A 23,020-nucleotide genomic window follows, 5' to 3' on the forward strand; every position below is an offset into this window, starting at 1 on the left:
CAGGGCAGACATTTTACGAACTGACGTGTTTGGGAAGGTGGCATCCTATGACGGTGCCACATTGAGCTCTTCAATCACTGAGCTCTTCAGTACGGCCATTCTACTGCCAATGTACAGTATGTCTATGGAGATTTCATGGCTGTGTGCTCAAATTTATACACCTGTCAGCAATGGGTGTGGCTGAAATAGCCAAATCAACTCATTTGAAGGGGTATCCACATACTTGTGTATCTATTTCCCACTCTTTGTTTTCTAATTGTTATTGTACAGAGAAACCATGTTAACAGTTATATCAAGGCATTTTAACAGTTATATCAAGGCACAAGGCGAGACCCAGATGCAGACACAGGAGGCAGATGGTTGGAGTCTTACAGTGTTTATTAATCCAAAGGGGTAGGCAAGAGAATGGTCGTAGACAGGCAAAAAGGTCAAAACCAGATCAGAGTCCAATAGGTACCGAAGGGCAGGCAGAATCGAGGTCAGGGCAGGCAGGATGATCGGGCAGGCAGGAAAGTACTCCAGAGTCAGGCAGGGGTCAGAACCGGAAGGACTATAAAAAGAGAATAGAAAAAGTGTATGGGAAAAACACGCTGGTTGACTTGACTAACATACAAGACAAACTGGCACAGAGAGATAGGAAACACATGGATAAATACACTGGGGAAAATGAGCGACACCTGGAGGGGGTGGAGACAATCACAGGAACAGGTGAAACAGATCAGGGCGTGAGAAGTTATGCACGTTGTCATTACAAAAGTGCCATTATAAGCCCAATTAAACAAATCCCAGGCTGTTGGCAAGCACTGCAGCTCCTCTCCATGTTCTATGTCATGGTCTGACCAAGTGCAATTTGTGAATGAAACTCTCTTCCATTTATGGTGTGTAAGTTCTCGTCCTCAGGCTATGAGGAACTGAACTCAGAGGTTTTGGTTTCCGCTTTAGGAAGTGTTTTAGCTTAGCAAATGTCTCAGATGGTGGTGAAGGACGAGTAGTGTAACTTCTCTTATCAATACAAAATACTGTATACAGTGTGCTGCTCAATCAATTTCAATGGAATATCAACAATAATATATATATATATTTCTTTTTTTTCGGGGGGGTGAAATCTCAGATAAATATTTGATCTTTAATTACAAGGTTGCCATTTAGTCTGGGATCCATATCACTTGTAGTGAACGCTTTGGATTGTTGCCTGAGACATTGACTAGTACTTATACTGTACTCAAAGTTTAGCAGTCTCTCACAACCCTGAACTTCAATAGACAGGTAATGTAAGAATTAGGCTGAGAATTTTTGTTTGATGTTTCGGACACATAAATACAGTTTCTCTCCATACAACACATGAAATACAGAGGCTAGCTCTGTCTCTATTTTGGGAAAATGTGGAGCTTTTTTGAGGAAGCCAACATTTATTACAGAAGCAGTTTAGTAGATTCTACCGATTGATAGTGAAACTAGCCACAAAGTGAGACGCTATGCTGTCGATGAAGCATTCTCATTGCAGATCCACATTTGAATTCGACTGAAAGAAGTGCCGAATGTGAAATAACTCATGCTGAGACTGAGGATGTCCTAATATGGGCCCCTCACCTTTCGGAGTGGCTTCACAACAGAATACTGGGTCACGGTCAAGAGGTATTACGATCAGTGGTTGAAGTGTCTGACCTCAGGTGTGGACTGGGCAGCGGAGCCGACAACAAAAAAAAAGGACTGGCGCTGGGGAGGTGTGAATGAGACTGCATGTTTCACACCTCCCAGTGTAAAGGCAAACAATGCTGCTGCTGCCCAGCGAGGAGAAAGGGATTTAGCCAGTGGCAGATTGCTCAATGGGAGCGCAGACCACTGGCGCTGGTGAACAAACAGAGGGCCACATCAAAAGGTAGTGAGCGTGATCAGAGAGAGAGAGAGGCAGACAGCCCAGCCTTTTCCTGCCTGAGCGATAAAGCTTTCTTTCATCCATAATGTCACTATTGCTGATAAAGAGCTGCATTTAAAACACTACATGGTCATACATTGTGAGATTGATTGTTGGCAAGAAAGTTTTGTTCTTTCATCCTCCGCGAAAGAGGTATTGACCTAACATCAAAGAGTGGACTATCACTTAGCTGGATTAAAACTCCTCACAACTCTTATGTGACTTCTAATTGGTGTTTTTTTTTTTTTTTTGTGAAGAGAGGGGTTACACTGTATAAAATCTACTTTTACAGTACATTCTGTCATTTATTTTGCCATTGTTAACCACCATTATTATTAACATTTACATTGTTGTACATATAATCACTACTTAATGCATACATATTAACCTTCTGGTCTGAATACCAATGCTTTACATAAAGTTCCCTTGTGTACCTGTTCTCTAACACAGTTCTATCATTGTCGTAACATGCTGTTACACAGTTAGTAAGTGATTCAAATCAAAATGACCATTGAAATGAACAGCAGGATATCTTGCGGTTTGGGCCATTTATACGTTCCTTCTCACCTGCTGCACTCAATTTCCCCACTGTGAGGGAAAACATAGGTGAGTTCTCATAGGCCACCAACCCCCAAAAATGTACATGTTGCTTATGTGTGAATTTCACACTACCTTTTGTGTTATCATTGAATTGTAAGGCTCATATGAATGTCCTGCTTAATATAATGTTTGTGTCAACATCATAAATCAACTGCATTATACTTTTAAAAAAATACTTCAACTTCATCCAGTAAAATGGCTCTTTGGCTAGCTTTGCCACAGCCTATGTCAATAATAGCTATTTTGTAACCATTGCAACCCAAAAAAATCTTAGCGACTGTTTCAAGCAATAATCAAAACAACATTGCAAGCCTATGTGAACCCAAGATTTTTTGTTTTCTTAGTAGTAACTACGTAAATCTAGCCTATGTTGAACTGGCCAGATGGTGAAGGGCAGTTGTTTTTCCCCACGGTGGCTGTTGTACTTGTTTATGACATTCTGAGTATGTTCATGTGCCATGTGCCATAACAACCTTTTCCTTTAACGTTGTGTTGCCGGGGTGAGTAACAGACATGACCCTGATTTGACCCTTGTAACTCAAATAGTGACAATGACCCTGCCCTGTATAAGGCCTTGCTTTAATGGCTGAAATCAAGATAACATAGACATTATCACATGTATTGAAATTCAGTCAGCTTCCACGACGGCTAAGTTACAGATAATGTAGGAATATACTCTACATGTATTTGTGAATAGCGTGAACACGTGTTTATGCTTCACAGTGTTAAACTGTTGTTATCAAATGTATGGAAATTCAGTCACATACCACTGCAGATCAGGAACAGATAATGTAGGGTAATGTATGAGTATAGCAACAGTGTTAACACAAATATGCCTTTCAGTGTGAGAGCTGATCCCCTCTCCTCCTTTGCTGTCATAATTAGCTCCCTGCACTGCACGTGTATGTTAAGCCAACCCATTGAAACAGGTTAGGCAACAATAGAACATGATTCCATTCACAGAGATTGGGAAGTCATGGGAAGGAAATGTGAGAACTGTACAGCTAGATCTCCTATTAGGCCTTGGTTTGTACCACAAACATGTAGACACAGACAAAATGTTATTGGCAAAATGTACTTATATCTTCACTTTCAGTTGACATAAAGATCCTTCCAGTAAGAGCTCAAATTAATCTGTACCATAGGGAGGTGATTTCTCAATCACTAATCGTCAGAATCTCCCTCAGTGAGTCCTAAACTCATCAAATAGACTGTGTGGGTAGACTATCTTCAGCTGCTATACAGTACAGGTTACAGGAACACCTTAATAAGACCAAGAGCAGCTGCTGGGGGGGAAGAAACCGGTCACCCACGGCAATGCCGCAACACAGCATACACAAACCATCTTGCACTATGGTGTGTGGATAAGTTGTGTATGCAGTATGTCAGTGTAGGTTTGAGTCCTGTGTGTGGCAAGGCATCTGCCTGTGTGGAATGTGAGAATGTGTGTGTGTGTGTGTGTGTGTGTGTGTGTGTGTGTGTGTGTGTGTGTGTGTGTGTGTGTGTGTGTGTGTGTGTGTGTTCAATCGGCTGTAGCCACCTCCGATGATACGGGACTTTGGTGGGAAAGTCAGTCATCCTTTTCCATACTTGGTGTCAGGTTGTCCAGGGTCCCATCGTCAGTGTGTGGGCATCCCAGTTCATTCATTACCTAGATCCTGTACCTCTAGATGCTATCACCACACCAGCACAGTGTTTCTGAGTGGGAGGAAATGGATGACAGAACATTCCAGTCCCCCTGTGGAGGGAAGGAGTGGGAGGATGGAGTTGACAGCGGTGTCTTTTAATGAGATCTCTGTTTGTTTAACTCTCTCACTTTCTTTCGGATCCAATTGAACTTAAGAGTTAAGCGAGTGAGCGAGGGAGAGCACAATGAAACAAAATTAGGTGTCTAATCTAGACATCTTCTGTGGTTCTGTGGCTTCCTGTACAAAGGCAACATCTATTGTTGGGGAATTTACAGTACCTTAGTGAAAGTTATATAATGGAGATTAAGGAGTGGGTGGGGTGGAATTAAAATAATCCATTTTGTGAGTCATTTTTGCGTCATGTTTGAACAAGCGTGTGTCTGCAATGTAATCTGTAAATGACTGGTATAAAAATCCCTGTAACTGTAGAGAAAGATGTTGTTTAACTCTCGTGTTTTAAGAGAATGTGCACAGGTAAGGATATGGTTTGTATGTGTTGTATGTTAGTGTGACACTTTTGTAAGTGCATGTGGTCTATCAAGTCTATCTACACTCTTAGAAAAAAGGGTTCCAAAAGTGTTCTTCGGGTGTCCCAATAGGAGAACCCTTTTTGGTTCCAGGTAGACTCCTCTCTGAAAAGAGTTCTACATGGAACCCAAAAGGGTTCTACCTGGAACCAGAAAAATGATTATTCAAAGGGTTCTCCTATGGGGCCATCCAAAGAACCCTTTTAGGTTCTAGATAGCACCTTTTTTTCTAAGAGTGTAGAAGGTAGTTACACAGAAAATCCAGGTTCAGTGTCAGTGTTTGGTTCAGTGTAAAGAATGAACGCTGACTGCCTGTAAGAAACAAACAGTCAAATTAACTTCTGCCAAAGTGAGAGATTTATTCAGACTCAGGCATTCTGCTCCAGTCTCTTTCTGATTGACAAAGACTGATTAGTACAGATGGATGGAACGTGACAGCTACTGACACCGACCAGTCACAGGTGTACAACGTATTCAGGACACAGGCAATAAAAAGTGAAAATACAGGCAATAAAAAGTGGAAAATACAGGCAGCAGGAGCATGGCCTCAACATATTTCAGCCTAGACCAGGGTTTCCCAAACTCAGTCCTCTGGACACCAAGGGATGCACGTTTTGTTTTTTACACTGGCACTACACAGCTGATTCAAATAATCAACTAATCATCAAGCTTTGAATCAGCTGTGTAGTGTTAGGGGGAGAAAAAAAAACATGCAAGAAGGCTGAGCTTGGGAATCGCTGCACTATACTGTACCATTGTCAGTCAAACACAGACAAACAGATACACAGAGATACATACACAGATATGTAGGCACACACACACAGAGACAGGGATGCGTGCACGCGCGCACACACACACACACACACACACACACACACACACACACACACACACACACACACGTATGTACATGTACATACATGGGACTGACCTCAGTCCCCATAAAACAATACATTGCACAACGTATCATATCCTCTTTTACACCCCAGTGTTCCGTTCCACTGAGAACTGACTTTTGTTCAATTATCTTAAGCGTAATAGATGTGAATATGACATCATTGAATAGACCCCATGGGTTTTGCAGGCCTGCCTGTTAGGGAATTATGAGGATAAATACATTTTTCATGTAGTGAATGGTCTATTGCTTACCCTTGCCCCAAGACTATGATAATGAAGCACTTTCTGTATAGTACACACATAAGCACACACGCACACCACCGTTTGCTTCGGTAGGTGAGACTTTGTATATGGACTGTCCCTTTCACTAGAATAAGGTTGTGGTAAGTGGATTTGCTAGTACATGATATTTGTGACATTAGGTACTTCCCGGTCACAGCACAGTTCACAGTGCACCGTTTCAGGGTGGGTCTTCAACATCAGCATGACTCTGAGAAAAGAGGAAGTGAGCAGCGTGCAACAACACAAAGCTACTTATTTCTTTCCTTTTTATTCATTTATTTTATTTCAATTCGGACCCTCCTAAAACCCCTGGGCCTGTATTCATAAAGTGTCTCTGTGTGGAAGTGCTGATCTAGGATCAGGTCCCCCTTGTCCATGTGATCGTATTCATCATGATTTAAAAGGAAAAAAACGGATCCTAGATCAGCAATCAGGTGATGACCACTGTTTAAATATTCCCTAGTGACGTCCCTCAAACCCTGACTAGACCTGGGGTCAGGTTCCTGACGAGGTGTGAAGTGAAATCACTTCTGATAATGTGTTAATGAGGGGATTTGTGGTACGTATGTGAGAGTGTGTCTGTATTAATGTCTGAGTTATTTTAGTTGACTTTATTCATAGGTACACTCTCTAGGGCTGGTTTCCTATCATACAGCACACTATTGACATAATATAAGGGACAGACATGACAACATAAAATCACGTATTGACCATAAACAAATCCCTTATGCTTTTTTTTCACCTTTTCATAACTTCCATCCAGGTGTCTTGATTTTCATTATAAATCTGCTGATCCTCGTTGATTGACAGCTGAGTAGAGCAGAGCGGGAAGGGTCTTCAACAGTCTTCCTGCAAACACAGAGAAAAATTAACTCATCAAAGGCAATAAAGCAAGAGTGAAAGTATTACCCTCCTTACTTATATGAGTGTGTATGCTAAAGCTGCTCTCAATCTAAGGTTAACCGTTTACCAGAAGAACTGTCTGGGTCTTTCGCACTTGGCCCTAGTTTCATATTGATTTATGAATCACTCCTCGGCTGCGTTTAGGATGCGTTTACACGGGCAGCTCATATCTGATATTTTTGACAAATCAAATCAGATATTTTCACATCAGATCTTTTTCAGATCTAAATGGTCAAAAGACCAATTAGTGAAAAAATATCTTGGGCAGCCTGTCTAAACCAACATTGCTTGACTTGGGCAGCCTGTCTAAACCAACAGTGCTTGACTTGGGCAGCCTGTCTAAACCAACAGTGCTTGACTTGGGCACGAGTTCCAGCACCTACATTTTAGGTGCAGGACTACCGGCACCTAAAATGTTCTCTGCTTGAGCTCCTGTTCTTCTTATAGAACATTATGAAAAGTATTGTGGAGCTGTTGCACCTAAATATAAACAGTACTGGCTTCCAAAATGAGTACCGACACCTATTTCATTCCAAGTCAAGCACTGTAACCAATGACTGTATATATGAATGGACAAAGCCATCGACCATGTGACACCATTCATTCCTATGTCACTAGCGCATTGAAGCCAAATTAGGTCGGTTCAGATGGGGTCTCATGGAGACATATCATGCACAGTTTGAGCTATTCCAGGAAGTGACGTTGCAGGCTAGCTCAGTGCTGCCCCCTCATTAGGTAACTCAAGTTGAAGGCCGACCGTGGTACTGCAGGCTGCCATTAACTAATTTAATTATCCTAATAACTTAATCTGTGGGCAATTTTTTAAATAATCGGTTCAAGGACATACATCTGGTGTAGAATAAATTATTGGTACCATGATTGTCTTCAAAAAAATGTTTTGCTTACACAAACATTTATCACAAAGATTGTCATTTTTTCATTCACTATAATGGGGATCCTGTTTTCTGCTAATAATGCCTGCAGTACCGTGGTCCATGGCTTCAATGAGAGTGGGCAGATTTTATCCCCTGGTCTAAAAGCAGCCCTCTTAAAGCAGAACTGTGGTTGCATTAACACAGGCAGCCACATTCTGATCTTTTTCCCACTAATTGGTATTTTGACCAATCACAGGTGCCAGTACTTTTTCAAAAGACCGATGACTGATATAGATCAGTCTAAACCCAGCCTTAGTGACTTAAAGGCCAAAGGGTGTACACACTTTTAGGATGCGTCCCAAATGGCACCCTATTTCCTTTATAGTGCACTACTTTCGATCCATGCAACAGTTCAAACATATTAGCCTTTGACAGGTCTGCACAGTAAAATGCAAATGAATAGCCAGAGCAGCTCGTTCTACAGCTCTGGGTGATCATAAACTCAGAATGTGCTGATGTCCTCCAATGACAAGCGTGTTCTTGCATACATGGGGTTAGGAGAGTTGAGACAAATCAAGGCATTGAGGAGACAAAAAGAAAATACAATGTAACTAGCTTTCTGTTCTTTTAAATTGCTTAATTTACGCTACACCTAATGTTGCCTAGCTGAAGGGAACATCACTTTTGGAATGCCTATGAGGAACATGTCATATCTTGACAGCGGTGAGACTCACACCGTTGTTGAGGAACATGTCATATCTTGACAATGGTGAGACACACCGTTGGTTCACTATTGTTCGTTCGGGTATTGGGAAACACGTTTTTTCTAAGAAATAGAACAATGTTCTTGGTTATTGTTCGCCCTCTCAATCATATTTTTCAAGGAATAGGCCAACTCTTTGCAGAATGGAATCCATACCACGCATTTTCTGTGGATGACATCATCAGTCTCAAGGACATCTCTTTATTACCCCATGCTATAAATCTTCTTTTTTTAAAGAATTATGACACAATATTCCGTGAATAAACTTAAAAAGTACATATGAACATTTAATATCAGGATTCAGCATCCACTTAGTTGTTAGGAACATTTTGCTCATGTTGAGCGCAATATAACAGCACGTCTTTGGTTTCTAGTGGTGGATGTTAATGTGGCTCGATGGTACACACTGTGTCTCCCCAGGGTTACGATATACAGTAGTCAAATCAAGTAGGCTCAACGAACCCTTCACTCACAGCAAGACTCCCTCCACAAAATCGTATTTTCACTCATATTCATTGACTCCATTATTGTCCTGCATGTAGGGCACTTTATGCCTCCCCTCAGGGGAGTGACTGCTTGGGTCTGATTGTAAAAATATGGCGGCTACACCTCAGTGTGAGTGTATTTCAGGAGGGTGACAAAGTCTTGAAAGGAATGTGTGTGAGTAAGGGGAGTGGTCGTCGTTTTAAAACTGGACCAAACTGGTATTGTGCCCTGTCCCCACTCACGTGATGATTGCACCCTATTTCTGTCAGGGTGGTATCTATGAGTGACCTGGCTAAACTAGCACAGGGGTGAAGTCTCCAGCCACATGTAGATGCAGCAACGAAGCATACGTATTAAGCACACAACAGGGAAGCGACTGTGCACCCACATACCCTCGCACACAATGTAGTCTGTCGTGTGTTACTTATCAGCTACACTGTAGATACTGTACGCACACAGACTGCACACAGGAAGTATAAAACGTTAAAGAATAACTACACTGAAACTGCTTAATTAATGTTTAAAGCATCAAAGGAGCTTTCCCGCCAAGGCGACAGAGTGCCTCTCCATTACTACGCCATGCTTCAGTGGGAACGGGGAGTCCGATTTTGACTTGGTGGTGTTGATTCATGCAGGTCACCTGATAACAATGGTGTTAAAAGGCTGCCCTGAGGAGGAAGGCTTTGGCTGCAGCCCACACACTTTTTTTTACGGAGCAGAACAGTGAAGTCAAAGGGGCATTTCTACCTCTTCTAGCAGAACACATACTTCTTTTTTACAGCCCACCTATTGGGAAATCTGCTTCTTGCTGTACAGATTCATTATTCACTGATTCAGATAAGCATGACATGAAGGCGGGCATTGAATCATAAAACCTTCTCACAATTCCAATACTGAGTGACAAATGGCCCTGTATCGGAGAGAAAATACATTTCCTGGTCCCACTCTAGTTGTCTCCTCTCAGAGAGAGGGGCGGCCGGGAGGGGATTCCCAGTGATCTGCTTTCAACTAGTTCCCTGAAAGCCATGTCAGCCCCCTCGAGTGATCAGTTACTGAACGCGTCCAACTCCAGCCAGGTGCTTCATATCTCAGCTGTAACATGACACCAACGGAATGTGCAACCGTATCTATGTCCCCGCCCATCCAGCACCGCCACACCATCCATCCGTGATCTGGTGCCCGTCAGTCATCGACAACAAGCTCTTTACTCATAAGAGGAGATTAACACCCTGGGGAGGGAGCCCTTCAACTCCCCTCCCCCTACAGCGGAAAGTATCTTCAGGTTATGACTTGGTTGATGACAGCTTAGAGGACCTCACTGACTGAGTAACCACTTTGGTCAACCTGTTAAACCACTATAAAGCAGTTAACATGGAACGACTAAATCAGTGCACAGCACACAGGAAGACACTACATTTTATGTTCACATTTTAGTAATTTAGTAGACACTATTATCCAGTGCAATTTACAGTTAGTGCATTCATCTAACAATAGCTAGGTGGGACAACCACATATTTAAGTTATAGTAAGCACATTTTTCCTTCAAAAAGTAGCAATCAGCAAAGTCAGTTCTAGTAGGGGGTAAAAAAGTGTGCGTGTTAGATTACAGGAGAAGGGGGTGAGGATGCTGCGGGATTATTTAAGATACTATTTGAAGAGTTAAGGTTTCAGATGTTTTAGGAAAATGGGCAGGGACTCTGCTGTCCTAGCTTCAGGGGGAAGCTGGTTCCACCATTGGGGTGCCAGGACAGAGAAAAGCTTTGACTTGGCTGAGCGGGAGCTGCCCTCCTGTAGGGGTGGGATGGACAAGAAACCAAAGGTGGCAGAAAGGAGTACTCAGGTTGGGGTTTAGGGTTTGAGCATAGCCTGAAGGTAGGGAGGGGCAGTTCCTCTTGCTGCTCCGTAGGCAAGTACCATTTTCTTGTAATGGACGCGAGCTTCGTCTGGAAGCCAGTGGAGGAGCAGGGTGCCATGGAAGAATTTAGGAAGGTTGAACACCTGGCGGGGTGTGGCGCTCAGGATAAATTGCAGGGATTAGATGGCACAAGCAGGGAGCCCAGCCAACAGTGAGTTGAAGTAATCCAGATGGGAGACAACAACTACCTGGATTAGGGCATGCACCGCTTCCTGTGCAATGTAGAGGCTTTACGGATGTTGTAGAGCACGAACCTGCGGGAGCGAGTCACTGCTTTGATGTTTGTAGGGAACAACGGTGTTGTCCAGGGTAACGCAAGGTTCTTTGCACTCTGGGAGTGGGACCCTGGAGTTGTCAACCGTGATTGAGAGGTCTTGGAGCAGGCAGGTCTTCCCTGGGAGGAAGAGAAGTTCTGACTTGAGGTGGTGGGCCGACATTCAAGCTGAGATATCTGACAGGCACGCAGGGATGCGTGTCACCACCTGGGTGTTAGAAGGGGGGAAGGAGAAAAGTAGTTGTGTGTGATCTGCATAGCAATAATAGGAGAGATCATGTGATAAGATGGAGCCGAGTGACTGTATAGAGAGAAGAGGGCCTAGAACCGAGCCCTCTGGAAAACCAGTTGTGAGAGTACGTGGTGCAGACACAGAAAGAAAATGGTGTAAAGAAATGAATCGAAGGCAGGCATCGGAAGGTTGATGTCACCCAGTACAATGTGCAGTGAGCCATCGTCAGTAAATGTGCTTATGAAGGTGTCAAGCGCATTGAGGAACTCTCTAAGGGCTTCTGGTAGGCGATAGATGACAATGCTGAGCTTGAGTGGACAAGTGACAGCATGGAATTGAAATGAGGAAATGGAGAGGTGAATGAGGGAGAAAAGAGAAAATCCCATTTAGGAGAAATGAGTAGCCCTGTGCCACCACGCGACATCCAAATGCTCTCAGACTATGAGAGGACAACTAGTCAGATGAAGAGATAGCCGCTGGAGTAGCAGTGTTATCTGGGGTGATCCATGTCCCCGTCAGGGCCAAAAAGTCTAGACTGAAGGACAGCATAGGCTGAGATGAAGTCGACCTTCTTGACTGCAGAGCGGCAGTTCCAAACGCTCAGGAATTCCACGTTGTGCGCAGAGGATACATTAAATTAGAAGGGTTGCAGCCAAGGGGTGGGGAACGTCTGTAAAGCCTACAGGGAGAGGAGCGTTTTGTGTCATGCTGAAACAGGAAAGGGCCGTTCCAAAACTGTAAATCATGTAGAATGTCATTGTATGCTGTAGCGTTAAGATTTCCCTTCAATGGAACTAAGGGGCCTAGCCTGAACCATGAAAAACAACCCCAGACTTTACAGTTGGCACTATGCATTGGGGCAGTTAGCGCTCTCCTGGAATCCCCCAAACCCAGATTCGTCCCTTGGACTGCCAGATGGTGAAGCGTGATTCATCACTCCAGAGAACACATTTCCACTGCTCCAGTCCAATGGTGGTGAGCTTTACACCATTCCAGCTGACGCTTGGCATTGTGTATTTGGCGATCTTAGGTTTGTGTGCGGCTGCTCGGCCACGGAAATCCATTCCATGAAGCTCCTGACAAACAGTTGTGCTGACGTTGCTTCCAGAGGCAGATTGGAACTTGGTAGTGAGTGTTGCAACCGAGGACATACAATTTTCAGCACTCGGTTGTCCCGCTCTGTGAGTTTGTATGGCCTACCACTTCACAGCTGAGCTTCTAGACTTTTCCACTTCACAATAACAGCGCTTACAGTTGACCAGGGTAGCTCTAGCAGGGCAGACATTTGACAAACTGGCTTGTTGGAAAGGTGGCATTTAACCTATGACGGGGCCACGTTGAAAGTCACTGAGCCTTTCAGTATGTGCCAGTCTACTGCCAATGTTTGTCTATGGAGATTGCATGGCTGTGTGGTCGACATTATACACCTGTCAGCAATGGGTGCAGCTGAAATAGCCGAATCCACTAATTTGAAGGGGTGTCCACGTACTTCTGTCTATATAGTGCAGTTGACAATGCTACAAAAGAGCAAAATGAGACCATCAGAAAATAACCAGCTATGATACTCAAGTGAGAGGGTGGTGTGGCACCTTCCTCTCTTTCCTTCCTCGAATATCTTGACTGAACGGTCTTAGTTTTGCAGACGAGACCACCAATGACAGGGGAGACTGAAGTACTAACACTAATTGCTAATTGCCTAGCAGAGGTGAAGAGCACACCTCCCTGTACTAATTGCTGATTGCCTAGGAGAGGAGAAACCACATCACCTCCAATACAGCCACTGATTACCAAAACTAGACCACATATGAGCAATAATATCAGTCAACTTGAGCAAAAGATTGAACAGAATATCCATGTTTTGTATGGATGTGATCTGACGTCATATTGACCCCCTGTCCCCCCGGATACCCCAGGAGACCCCCGGAGGCAGCAGGGGAACCTCATCACTTAATGGGCTGTGTGATGTGGCTTTTCCTCTGGAGAGTTGAGGGCCAGGTCTTCCTGAAGAGCTCAGGCCTCATTAGTAGTCTCTATTCTAGGGATTACCCACTGACATGCTGGCCAACAGCTGCTCCAGTACAGCCTGGGGAGGGAGAGAGAGAGGGCCAGGATAGAGAGCTGGAAGGGGTGAAGGGAGTCGCAAGACCCCCTTATGTGGATTTCCTAAAACCATAAGACAACCAGCCAGGACTGTTTCCCTGCATTTGCTGCCAATAATACCGGGAATAAATTGGTCCAATGTGTTCAGGCCACTCTGTGTAATGAGTCAGCGTGGCTAATGTTGTCCCTCACAGCTGCTTGCCTCGTAAAAGCATGAGTCCTTCTTCTGATGCCAAAGCCCACACAGCTACAGCAGAGACAGAGGTAGCACGGTAGTCTCTTAGCATGTGATTTACATGATTACGTTGCACATATGGGCGTATATCTGCATGTGGCTTTGTTTACGCTGGGCAACCCAACTGTGTTCAGTCAGTGTTGTATCTTAAACTATAGCTAGCGGAAAGAGAGTTACAACCTGTCTATGATTGGATACATGTATGCAGCTTTTCTTCTCTCACAACCAGTTGCCCTAGAAGACTATAACAAGACACTGAGGTTGCATTTACACAGGCAGCCCAAATCTGATCTTTTGCCCAATTATCGGCAAAATATCTGATTAGTCAAAAGACCAATTAGTGGCAGAAGATCAGAATTTAGCTGCCTGTGTAAACGCAGCCTAAGACAGTGAAATACAGCAGTCACCAATGGGTGGCAAACTAAAGCTCCACAACAATTAACATCCAAGGAAAACTATATCCATGTTATATTCCTAATTTGTGATGGTCTAAACACCAACAGAACTAGATAAGAACCTCACTAACAGCTGATGGGGGAGCCATATCAAATTAGAGCATTATCAACTTTCAGGGCCTGAGTCGTTTTCATCAATGTCTTTTACATGAGGAGCCAGCGAGGACATCCCAGGCAGCTGCTGTGGCCATCCTATAGAAGACAGAGTTTAAGGTTGTCTCTCTACAGCTGAGGGCGATAAATTCAGGACGTAAAACATGAAGGACAGACAGCCACCCTACTCAACAGCTGCAGATCTAGAATGAATGGAGAAGGGTTTTTCTTCTAACGAGATACAAAGATACAGAGAAGGGGAAGAAAGGAGCATTTAGTGTATAGAAACGTTCTGATGCTCAATCAGGCTCCTTGTTGGTGCACAATGTATGTCTGTGTATGTTCCATTGACACATTTGCGTACCATGATTCTACGGTTAATACGATTTCCAAAGTATATTTTAGGGCTTACCTCTTCTCCTCTATAGGGTCGTGAAAATGAAATAATGGTAGACAAGACGGAATATTCTAGGGTCCGGTAACTCTTTACTGTTATGTGGATTATTCATGCCATTTTATAAGTCTATGGTGCTGGAGATGTCACAGAGAATCAACGACAAGAGGTATATGTATATATTAGAATCTGATAGACATTACACATGTGAAGTGTCTATTTAATTCGAGTCATATAGAGAGCTAATAATACTGTAATACAGAGTTCACGGTGTACCCATAGAGTAGATTACATCACAGCCCTTATCGTCTATACAAGGCCAATTGTTCTGCAGTTCGGCCCAAAGGCTATATTCTATGTTCTCTGCATCTCTCTGTGATTAGGCTATGCTTCTTTCATCCACGTCCAGTCTTTAAGCATGTGTCCCCACGCAAATTAAATAAATGGACAGCCAGCCTTACATTAACATTCTACAAGAGACCGCTTCCTTCCTGACAAATGAATAACCCTATTGTCATTCTGGAGGAATCCGGGTCTTTCCGTTTCTCTCCTCCTAATGTGTACTTCCTCTGGAATGAGAGATTGTTAGTCAGAAGCACAACTGTCACTGAGGCACAAGGGATGACATAATTCCCGGCACTGCACTGATATCATCCACTTAAACTCACTGACATACTGTATGCTGCGTCCACTTCACGGAAAACTTAAATGAAACATCTCGGTTTCCTTTTTAACAGCATAGGCTAGGAAAATACCCCTCAGGTGGTCCACGTTCCAAACCACAAGCATTTCCAAGAATGCTTTTATGGAAAATGTAGGGAATATTTCCGTGAGAAACTGCATTTAAGCCTGGCACGATTAAGCGTATAACCGCGTAACGAAAGGTTATGGATGAAGACCGTCATGAAAATACAATTTTCAATACAACTGTCACAACAAACATTTAAATAAATATATGTATACAGTACCAGTTCAAAGTTTGGCCACAGCTACTCATTTCTTTATTTTTACAAATTTCTACATTGTAGAATAATAGTGAAGACATCAAAACTAGAAATTCCACAAATTAACTTTTAACAAGGCACACCTGTTAATTGAAATGCATTCCAGGTGACTACCTCATGAAGCTGGTTGAGAGAATGCCAACAGTGTGCAAAGCTGTCATAAAGACAAAGGGTGGCTACTTTGAAGAATTTAAAATATAAAATATATTTTGATTCGTTTTACAATTTTTGGTTTATTACATGATTCCATATGTGTTATTTCATAGTTTTGATGTCTTCACTTTTATTCTACAATGTAGAAAATAGGATACATATATGTGTATATATATATATATATACAGTTCAAGTCAGAAGTTTACATACACCTTAGGCAAATACATATAAATCTTGGTTCTTCACAATTCCTGACAATTAATCCTAGGAACAATTCAGTCTTAGGTCAGTTAGGATCACCACTTTATTTTAAGAATGTGAAATGTCAGAATAATAGTAGAGAGAATTTATTTTATTTTTAATTTTACCTTTATTTAACTAGGCAAGTCAGAATGATTTATTTCAACTTTTATTTCTTTCATCACATTCCCAGTGTGTCAAAAGTTTACATACACTCAATTAGTATTTAATTGGCATTGCCTTTAAATTATTGAACTTGGGTCAAAAGTTTTGGGTAGCCTTCCACAAGCTTCCCACAATAAGTTGGGTGAATTTTGGCCCATTCCTCCTGACAGAGCTGGTGTAACTGAGTCAGGTTTGTAGGCCTCCTTGCTCGCAAACACTTTTTCAGTTCTGCCCAACAATTTTTCTATTGGATTGAGGTCAGGGCTTTGTGATGGCCACTCCAATACCTTGACTTTGTTGTCCTTAAGCCATGTTGCCACAACTTTGGAAGTATGCTTGGGGTTATTGTCCATTTGGAAGACCCATTTGCGACCAAGCTTTAACTTCCTGACTGATGTCTTCAGATGTTGCTTCAATATATCCACATCATTTCTCTCTTCATGATGCCATCTATTTTGTGAAGTGCACAAAATAAAATAAAAAACACTCCTGCAGCAAAGCACCCTGATGCTGCCACCTCCGTGCTTCACTGTTGGTATGGTGTTATTCGGCTTGCAAGCCTCCCCCTTTTCCCTCCAAACATAACGATGGTCATTATGACCAAACAATTCTATTTTTGTTTCATCAGACCAGAGGACATTTCTCCAAAAAGTACATTGTCCCCATGTGCAGTTGCAAACCGTAGTCTGGCTTTTGTATGGTGGTTTTGGAGCCGTGGCTTCTTCCTTGCTGAGCGGCCTTTCAGGTTATGTCGATATAGGACTCATTTTACTGTGGATATAGATACTTTTGTACCTGATTCCTCCAGCATCTTCACAAGGTCCTTTGCTGTTGTTCTGGGATTGATTGGTGCTTTTCGGACCAAAGTACGTTAATCTCTAGGACACAGAACGCGTCTCCTTCCTGAGCGGTATGACGGCCACGTGGTCCCATGGTGTTTATACTTGCGTACTATTGTTTGTACAGATGAACGTGGTACCTTCAGGCGTTTGGAAATTGCTCCCAAGGATGAACCAGACTTGTGAAGGTCTACAATTTTTTTTATGAGTCCCTGGTTGATTTCTTTTGATTTTCCCATGATGTCAAGCAGAGGCACTGAGTTTGAAGGTAGGACTTGAAATACATCCACAGGTGCACCTCCAATTGACTCAAATAAAGTCAATTAGTCTATAAGAAGCTTCTAAACCATGACATCATTTTCTGGAATTTTCCAAGCTGTTTAAAGGCACAGTCAAAATAGTGTATGTAAAATTCTTACCTGCTGGAATTGTGATACAGTGAATTATAAGTGAGATAACCTGTCTGTAAACAATTGTTGGAAACATTACTTGTGTCATGCACAAAGTAGATGTCCTAACCGACTTGCCAAAACTATAGTTTGTAAACAAGAAATTGGTGGAGTGGTTGAAAAATGAGTTTTAATGACTCCAACCTAAGTGTATGTAAACACACCTACTCATTAAAGGGATTTTCTTTATTTTTACTATTTATATATACAGTGCATTCGGAAAGTATTCAGACCTCTTGACCTTTTCCAAATTTTGTTACGTTACATCCTTATTATAAAATTGATTAAATAACACATTTTCGTCATCAATCTACACACAATACCCCATAATGACTGTGGCGAAAACAGGCTTTTAGAAATCTTTGTAAATTTAAAACAAAAATCAGAAATGCCTTATTTACATAAGTATTCAGACCCTTTGCTACGAGACTCGAAATTGAGCTTAGGTGCATCCTGTTTCCATTGATCATCCTTGAGATGTTTCTAAAACTTGTTTGGAGTCCACCTCTGGTAAATTAAATTTATTGGACATGATTTGGAAAGGCACAAATCTGCCTATATAAGGTCCCACTGATGAGCATTGAAGGTCCCCAAGAACCCATTGGCCTCCATCATTCTTAAATGGAAGAAGTTTGGAACCACCAAGACTCTTCCTAGAGCTGGTCGCCCAACAAAACTGAGCAATCGGGGGAGAAGGGCCTTGGTCAGGGAGGTGACCAAGAACCCGATGGTCACTCTGACACAGCTCTAGAGTTCCTCTGTGGAGATGGGAGAACCATCCAAAAGGACAACCATCTCTGCAGCACTCCACCAATCAGGCCTTTATGGTAGAGTGGCTAGATGGAAGCCACTCCACAGTAAAAGGCACATGACAGCCTGCTTTGAGTTTGCCAAAAGACACCTAAAGACTAAAGACCATGAGAAACAAGACTCTCTGGTCTGTGAAACCAAGATTGAACTCTTTGGCCTGAATGCCAAGTGTCACATCTGGAGGAAACCTGGCACCATCCATACGGTGAAGCATGGTGGTGGCAGCATCATGCTGTGGGGATGTTTCCAGCGGCAGGGACTGGGAGACAAGTCAGGATTGAGGCAAAGATGAGCGGAGCAAAGTACAGAGAGATCCTTGATGAAAACCTGCTCCAGAGCGCTCGGGACCTCAGACTGTGGTGAAGGTTCACCTTCCAACAGGACAACGACCTAAGCACACAGCCAAGACAACACAGGAGTCTCTGAATGTCCTTGAGTAACCCAGCCAGAGCCCGGACTAGAATCTGATTGAACATCGGTCCGAAGAGACCTGAAAATGTGCAGCGACGCTCCCCATCCAACCTGACAGAACTTGAGAGGTTCTGAAGAGAAGAATGGGAGAAACTCCCCAAACACAGGTGTGAGAAGCTTGTAGCGTCATAACCAAGAAGACTCGAGGCTGTAATTGCTGCCAAAGGTGCTTTAACAAAGAACTGAGTAAAGAGTCTGAATACACTTCTTATGACTGGCAGCATGGTGCAAGCAGCGGTGTTAGAACTCTGAGATTAGGCTGAAAATGTTAGCATTATCAGAAATGCTACAAAAAGGTAGCACATAGTTGGTTCTGGGGCGGCAGGTAGCCTGGCAGGTGGGCGCGTTGGGCCAGAAACCGAAAGGTTGCTGGATCGAAATCCCCGAGCTGACAAGGTAAAAAAAAAAAATTGTTCTGCCCCTGAGCAAGGCAGTTAACCCACTGTTCCACAGGCGCTGATGACGTAGATGTCAATTAAGGCAACCCACCACACCTCTTTGATTCAGAGAGGTTGGGTTAAATGCGGAAGATGCATTCAGTTGTGCATCTGACTAGGTATCCCCATTACCATTTCTAAAGCGATAAATGTAATAAACACTATTGCCCCTAGAAGCGTATGCAGTTCAAAAGGTAGCAAGTCTAATGGTCACTTTATAGACTCTTTACTCTCGTTCTTATCCAACCCTAGATATTGAGCTAGTTCTGGGTCCAAAAATTTGAAAAATGTGGTTCTCGGTAACAGACAGATGGCTCATGACGAGAGATTGGTGTCACATTGGCTTAGATATGATGGTAGGGAGATTTGAATTGAACACTGAGTTTCAACCAATACTGCGCTATAAAAAAAATACAAAAAATGGGTAACGAACAGCTGACTGAAGACAGGACGGCCGGGCATCTGTGCAGTTGAGTCCATTTCTGTGGTAACATGGACTCTGAACAACAAGATTGTTGCTCCTTGCTGAAACAAGCAACACCCCCCCCCCCCCGGCAGTTTGACTGGTAAACTCATGGGTACACTTGCAATGGCTGCCTGGTATAGTGATGCAATAATTTTAATGGTAATGTAGACTGTCCATTCAAATTATGTTAACTGATGTGGCTCATGTGGCAATGGAATGTAATTTGTGTAATGTCAGTTGAGTTGAATCAACAAAGTACAGTGCATATTGAAGGCTACGCTTCCTGCTTTTACTTCCTGCTTTGCTCACATGTTTACACTGGCAATGCCCACCAGTCCACCCATTATGCCATAATTTACTTGAATGGGATACTCGTTCTATTCATTCTATTCCTAGGGCAGCGTCAATCTTTGCTTTTCGAATGGTTATTATGGAGGCCGCGGTCATACGCCTGGCCAATTACCGTCATCGAAAATTCCATGACCGTCACAGCCTTACTTGCATTGTCTTTGAAGTTGATTAGATATGCATAGCTGTTCCAGACAGCTGTGACATTTCCCACAGTTCATTTGTTATGATTAACGGGCGGTCGGTTCAATGATCCTTCTGCTGTTGTAGATAATCAAGATGTTTTTCTGATTTTAGCATCTTTACTCATTTTGTGATTCCAAAACACATTCTCAGGCCATGCTACTCTGGTACATCATGATAAATGTTGCATGATATAAATTATATCGTCTCAGGGTAGGAGCTGATATTCGGTGTGCAGGCCAGGGAATGACAAGTCAGTGAAATAGAAGTGGCTTAGCATAATACAAGTTTGATTGATCTAATGTGAGTCGTCTGCTACTTGGATTTGCATTTGAACCTTCAGGTTGCCTAACTAATAAACCATTCAAAAATGTACAACAGATCATAGATATTATTGAAATGGTCCAGACAGGCCTATCCGCATCAAATGTCTATGATGATTAATTCAAATATCCTACACTTTAAACTTGGGATCAATATACCTCTCTAACCCCAACTGAGGCTGGTGCCCAAAATGTATCACGCATGTTGAGTGAGGACTAACGCATTCATTTCAGTCAGTTTAGTTCGCACAGTCTTCCTAATGAGCCCTCCCCAGCTAGCTAGCTTATGCTTGTGGCTAGAAACTTCAGCGAGAATTTGAAACTTGTCTGCCGAAGTTGGGACTTGGGAGTGTTCAGAATCATTGTTTCTAACGGACTAGAAAAGCAACAAATGTGCATTAGCTGCCTGTCACCCTGGCTTGATATTAGCGACACTATCTAGCTACTTCCCTCTGTTACTGTAGGACAGCAGTGCCCTGTGTTGTTGTGTTGCCGGCTTGCATCGCAAACTCTCCCCATTGATTAGCAGTTGACTGTATCACGTGAGATCCAGATGGTTATCAATATTACAAGTTATTTCTCGTATAGGTTGCTATCCTACTATAAATATAATACAGTGGGAAGCACCTCAATACAACACCGTTGCAATGGTCATTTACACCGGCTTGACGTTACCCTTAGCTAATTGGCATGTCACGTGACATCCATCGGCCATCGAGATAATCAACACTTTCTTTTACAGGTTTCAATAGAGCATGCTGTTGCTGTTGCCAGCTAGCCAGCATAAACTAGCTAGTTGGAAAGGGCTCATCAGGGCGACTGACTGAACTGACTGAACCAAATCCATTCGTCTCCACTCGACTCTCAGTTGCACCGTATAGCCTCGTATAGCCACCTCGTATAGCCACCGTATGTCCGTATAGCCTCTCCCCAACTGATTAACGTCAGGAAGTTCTTAGGTTCAACAGGGGTCATGTGACCTGAAAGTTCAGCTGGACATCTGGACAGTGGACACCCAACAGTATCTGAAGGCTACGACTCCTGTCTAAATGTGCACCGGAGCAGGACTTTTCAATGTCACGTCAAGGCACATTCCACGACATCAAGTTGAGTAATGCTTCCTACAGGTGTGATTTTAGTCCTTCTAAATGTTGACATCAACACAACAAACCTATCCCTTTCGAACCCTTGATCTGGTAGATTGGAGTTTAAACTATAGCGAGAGCTCTGTGGTTGGTCCTGTGTGTGTCCTCTATTCAACATGCAACACAAAAGGCATGTGCTTGTGATTAATTACTGCCTCTGCCATAATGAGCCCATCGCCAGTTAGGGAGCAAATTACTTCTCCAGTTTACAGAGCCCTGGAATTTGCTTTGTTCTCCTATTAACACTCAGATGTGGCCATTCATTTCAGACTCCGTTATCTGAGCTTAGATATAATGCAGTGTTTATTGGGAAGCCGGAGAATGTCTTCCATTCACTTGTACATGCCACCTTTGAACTCGCTTAAACATGTAAGGCTAAATATTTACACGTGGGACCCTGCTTGTTTAACATTGCAGACACACTTGCGCCGTAGAGTAAATGAATGAAAAAGGTTTAGACAAAACACCTTCAGGCATGTGATGGCTGCCAGGCCACTTTGTGGAGCTGGCCTCCCCAGGTTCAACCTCCTTTTGAGGGCATGTGGACTTGGGAACCAGGGGGCTAGCAGGGGGTTCGCTGGAGGGCCGAAACACTGCTGACTTTGCTGTCTCCCTCTCTGTCTCTCCATAGAGAAGAGATCAACGCATTTAGAGTTGGCTCGGGCTCTATGAGATTACGCAGAGGTGTAGAGCATCATGTGAGGGCATTACGAACAAAGAACCGTTACCATCTAATCAGTACCCAGCATTTTGCTGCTTGAATGAGACTGACAAAAGCACAGAGTATTGTGACGGGTCGCTACAGTATAGGGTGAGATGGACAGATTGCAGCTGCAGTCGGATGGTGGTAGGGTTTCATGTCATATCCGCATATGCTTTCATTGCTCCATAAAGTGACACTCTGTCTCACTTATTCTCCCTGAGTTCAGGGTAAAAGTGCTCTCTCTAAGCCTTGCTGTCAACACGTCATGCAAATGTTCTCATAGTCAGTTTATTGTAGAATCTCATTTCTTCACACGTAGTATTCTTAATGGGGTGGAACATCGTAGAACCATGACTTTACTGTTGCCATTTCAATAAAGTTTGGAGAGAGAGAGAGAGAGAGAGAGAGAGAGAGAGAGAGAGAGAGAGAGAGAGAGAGAGCAAGAAAGAGAGAGAGAGAGAGAGAGAGAGAGAGAGAGAGAGAGAGAGAGAGATTGCAGCCAGAGCCTTCTATTGACTCTCCCTCTTAATCCTTAATCATTTTACATGTGTTTGCAAATCTGGCTTATTCTCTCCCTCCAAGCGTCTGACTGTCTCTCATTCACAACTAATACAGATAAGAGCCTGTTTGAGTAGCTTCAGTATACGAGT

At 43.1% G+C, this 23,020-nt stretch overlaps 1 long non-coding RNA gene across 1 annotated transcript in view; it reads right to left on the minus strand.

The window, feature by feature from the left end:
- Positions 1 to 381: 381 nt before the first annotated feature.
- Positions 382 to 23,020, minus strand: part of LOC139366764 (uncharacterized) — a 49,092-nt gene continuing 26,453 nt past the window's right edge. Inside the window, exons 2-3 of the long non-coding RNA XR_011626795.1 lie at positions 6,652 to 6,758; positions 382 to 550 (exon numbers count right to left, since the gene is read on the minus strand). This is a non-coding gene — a long non-coding RNA (uncharacterized lncRNA). The remainder of the gene's footprint in view (positions 551 to 6,651; positions 6,759 to 23,020) is intronic.

The sequence above is a fragment of the Oncorhynchus clarkii genome, chromosome 15 (assembly GCF_045791955.1).
Source record: "Oncorhynchus clarkii lewisi isolate Uvic-CL-2024 chromosome 15, UVic_Ocla_1.0, whole genome shotgun sequence".
Classification (NCBI taxonomy): domain Eukaryota; kingdom Metazoa; phylum Chordata; class Actinopteri; order Salmoniformes; family Salmonidae; genus Oncorhynchus; species Oncorhynchus clarkii.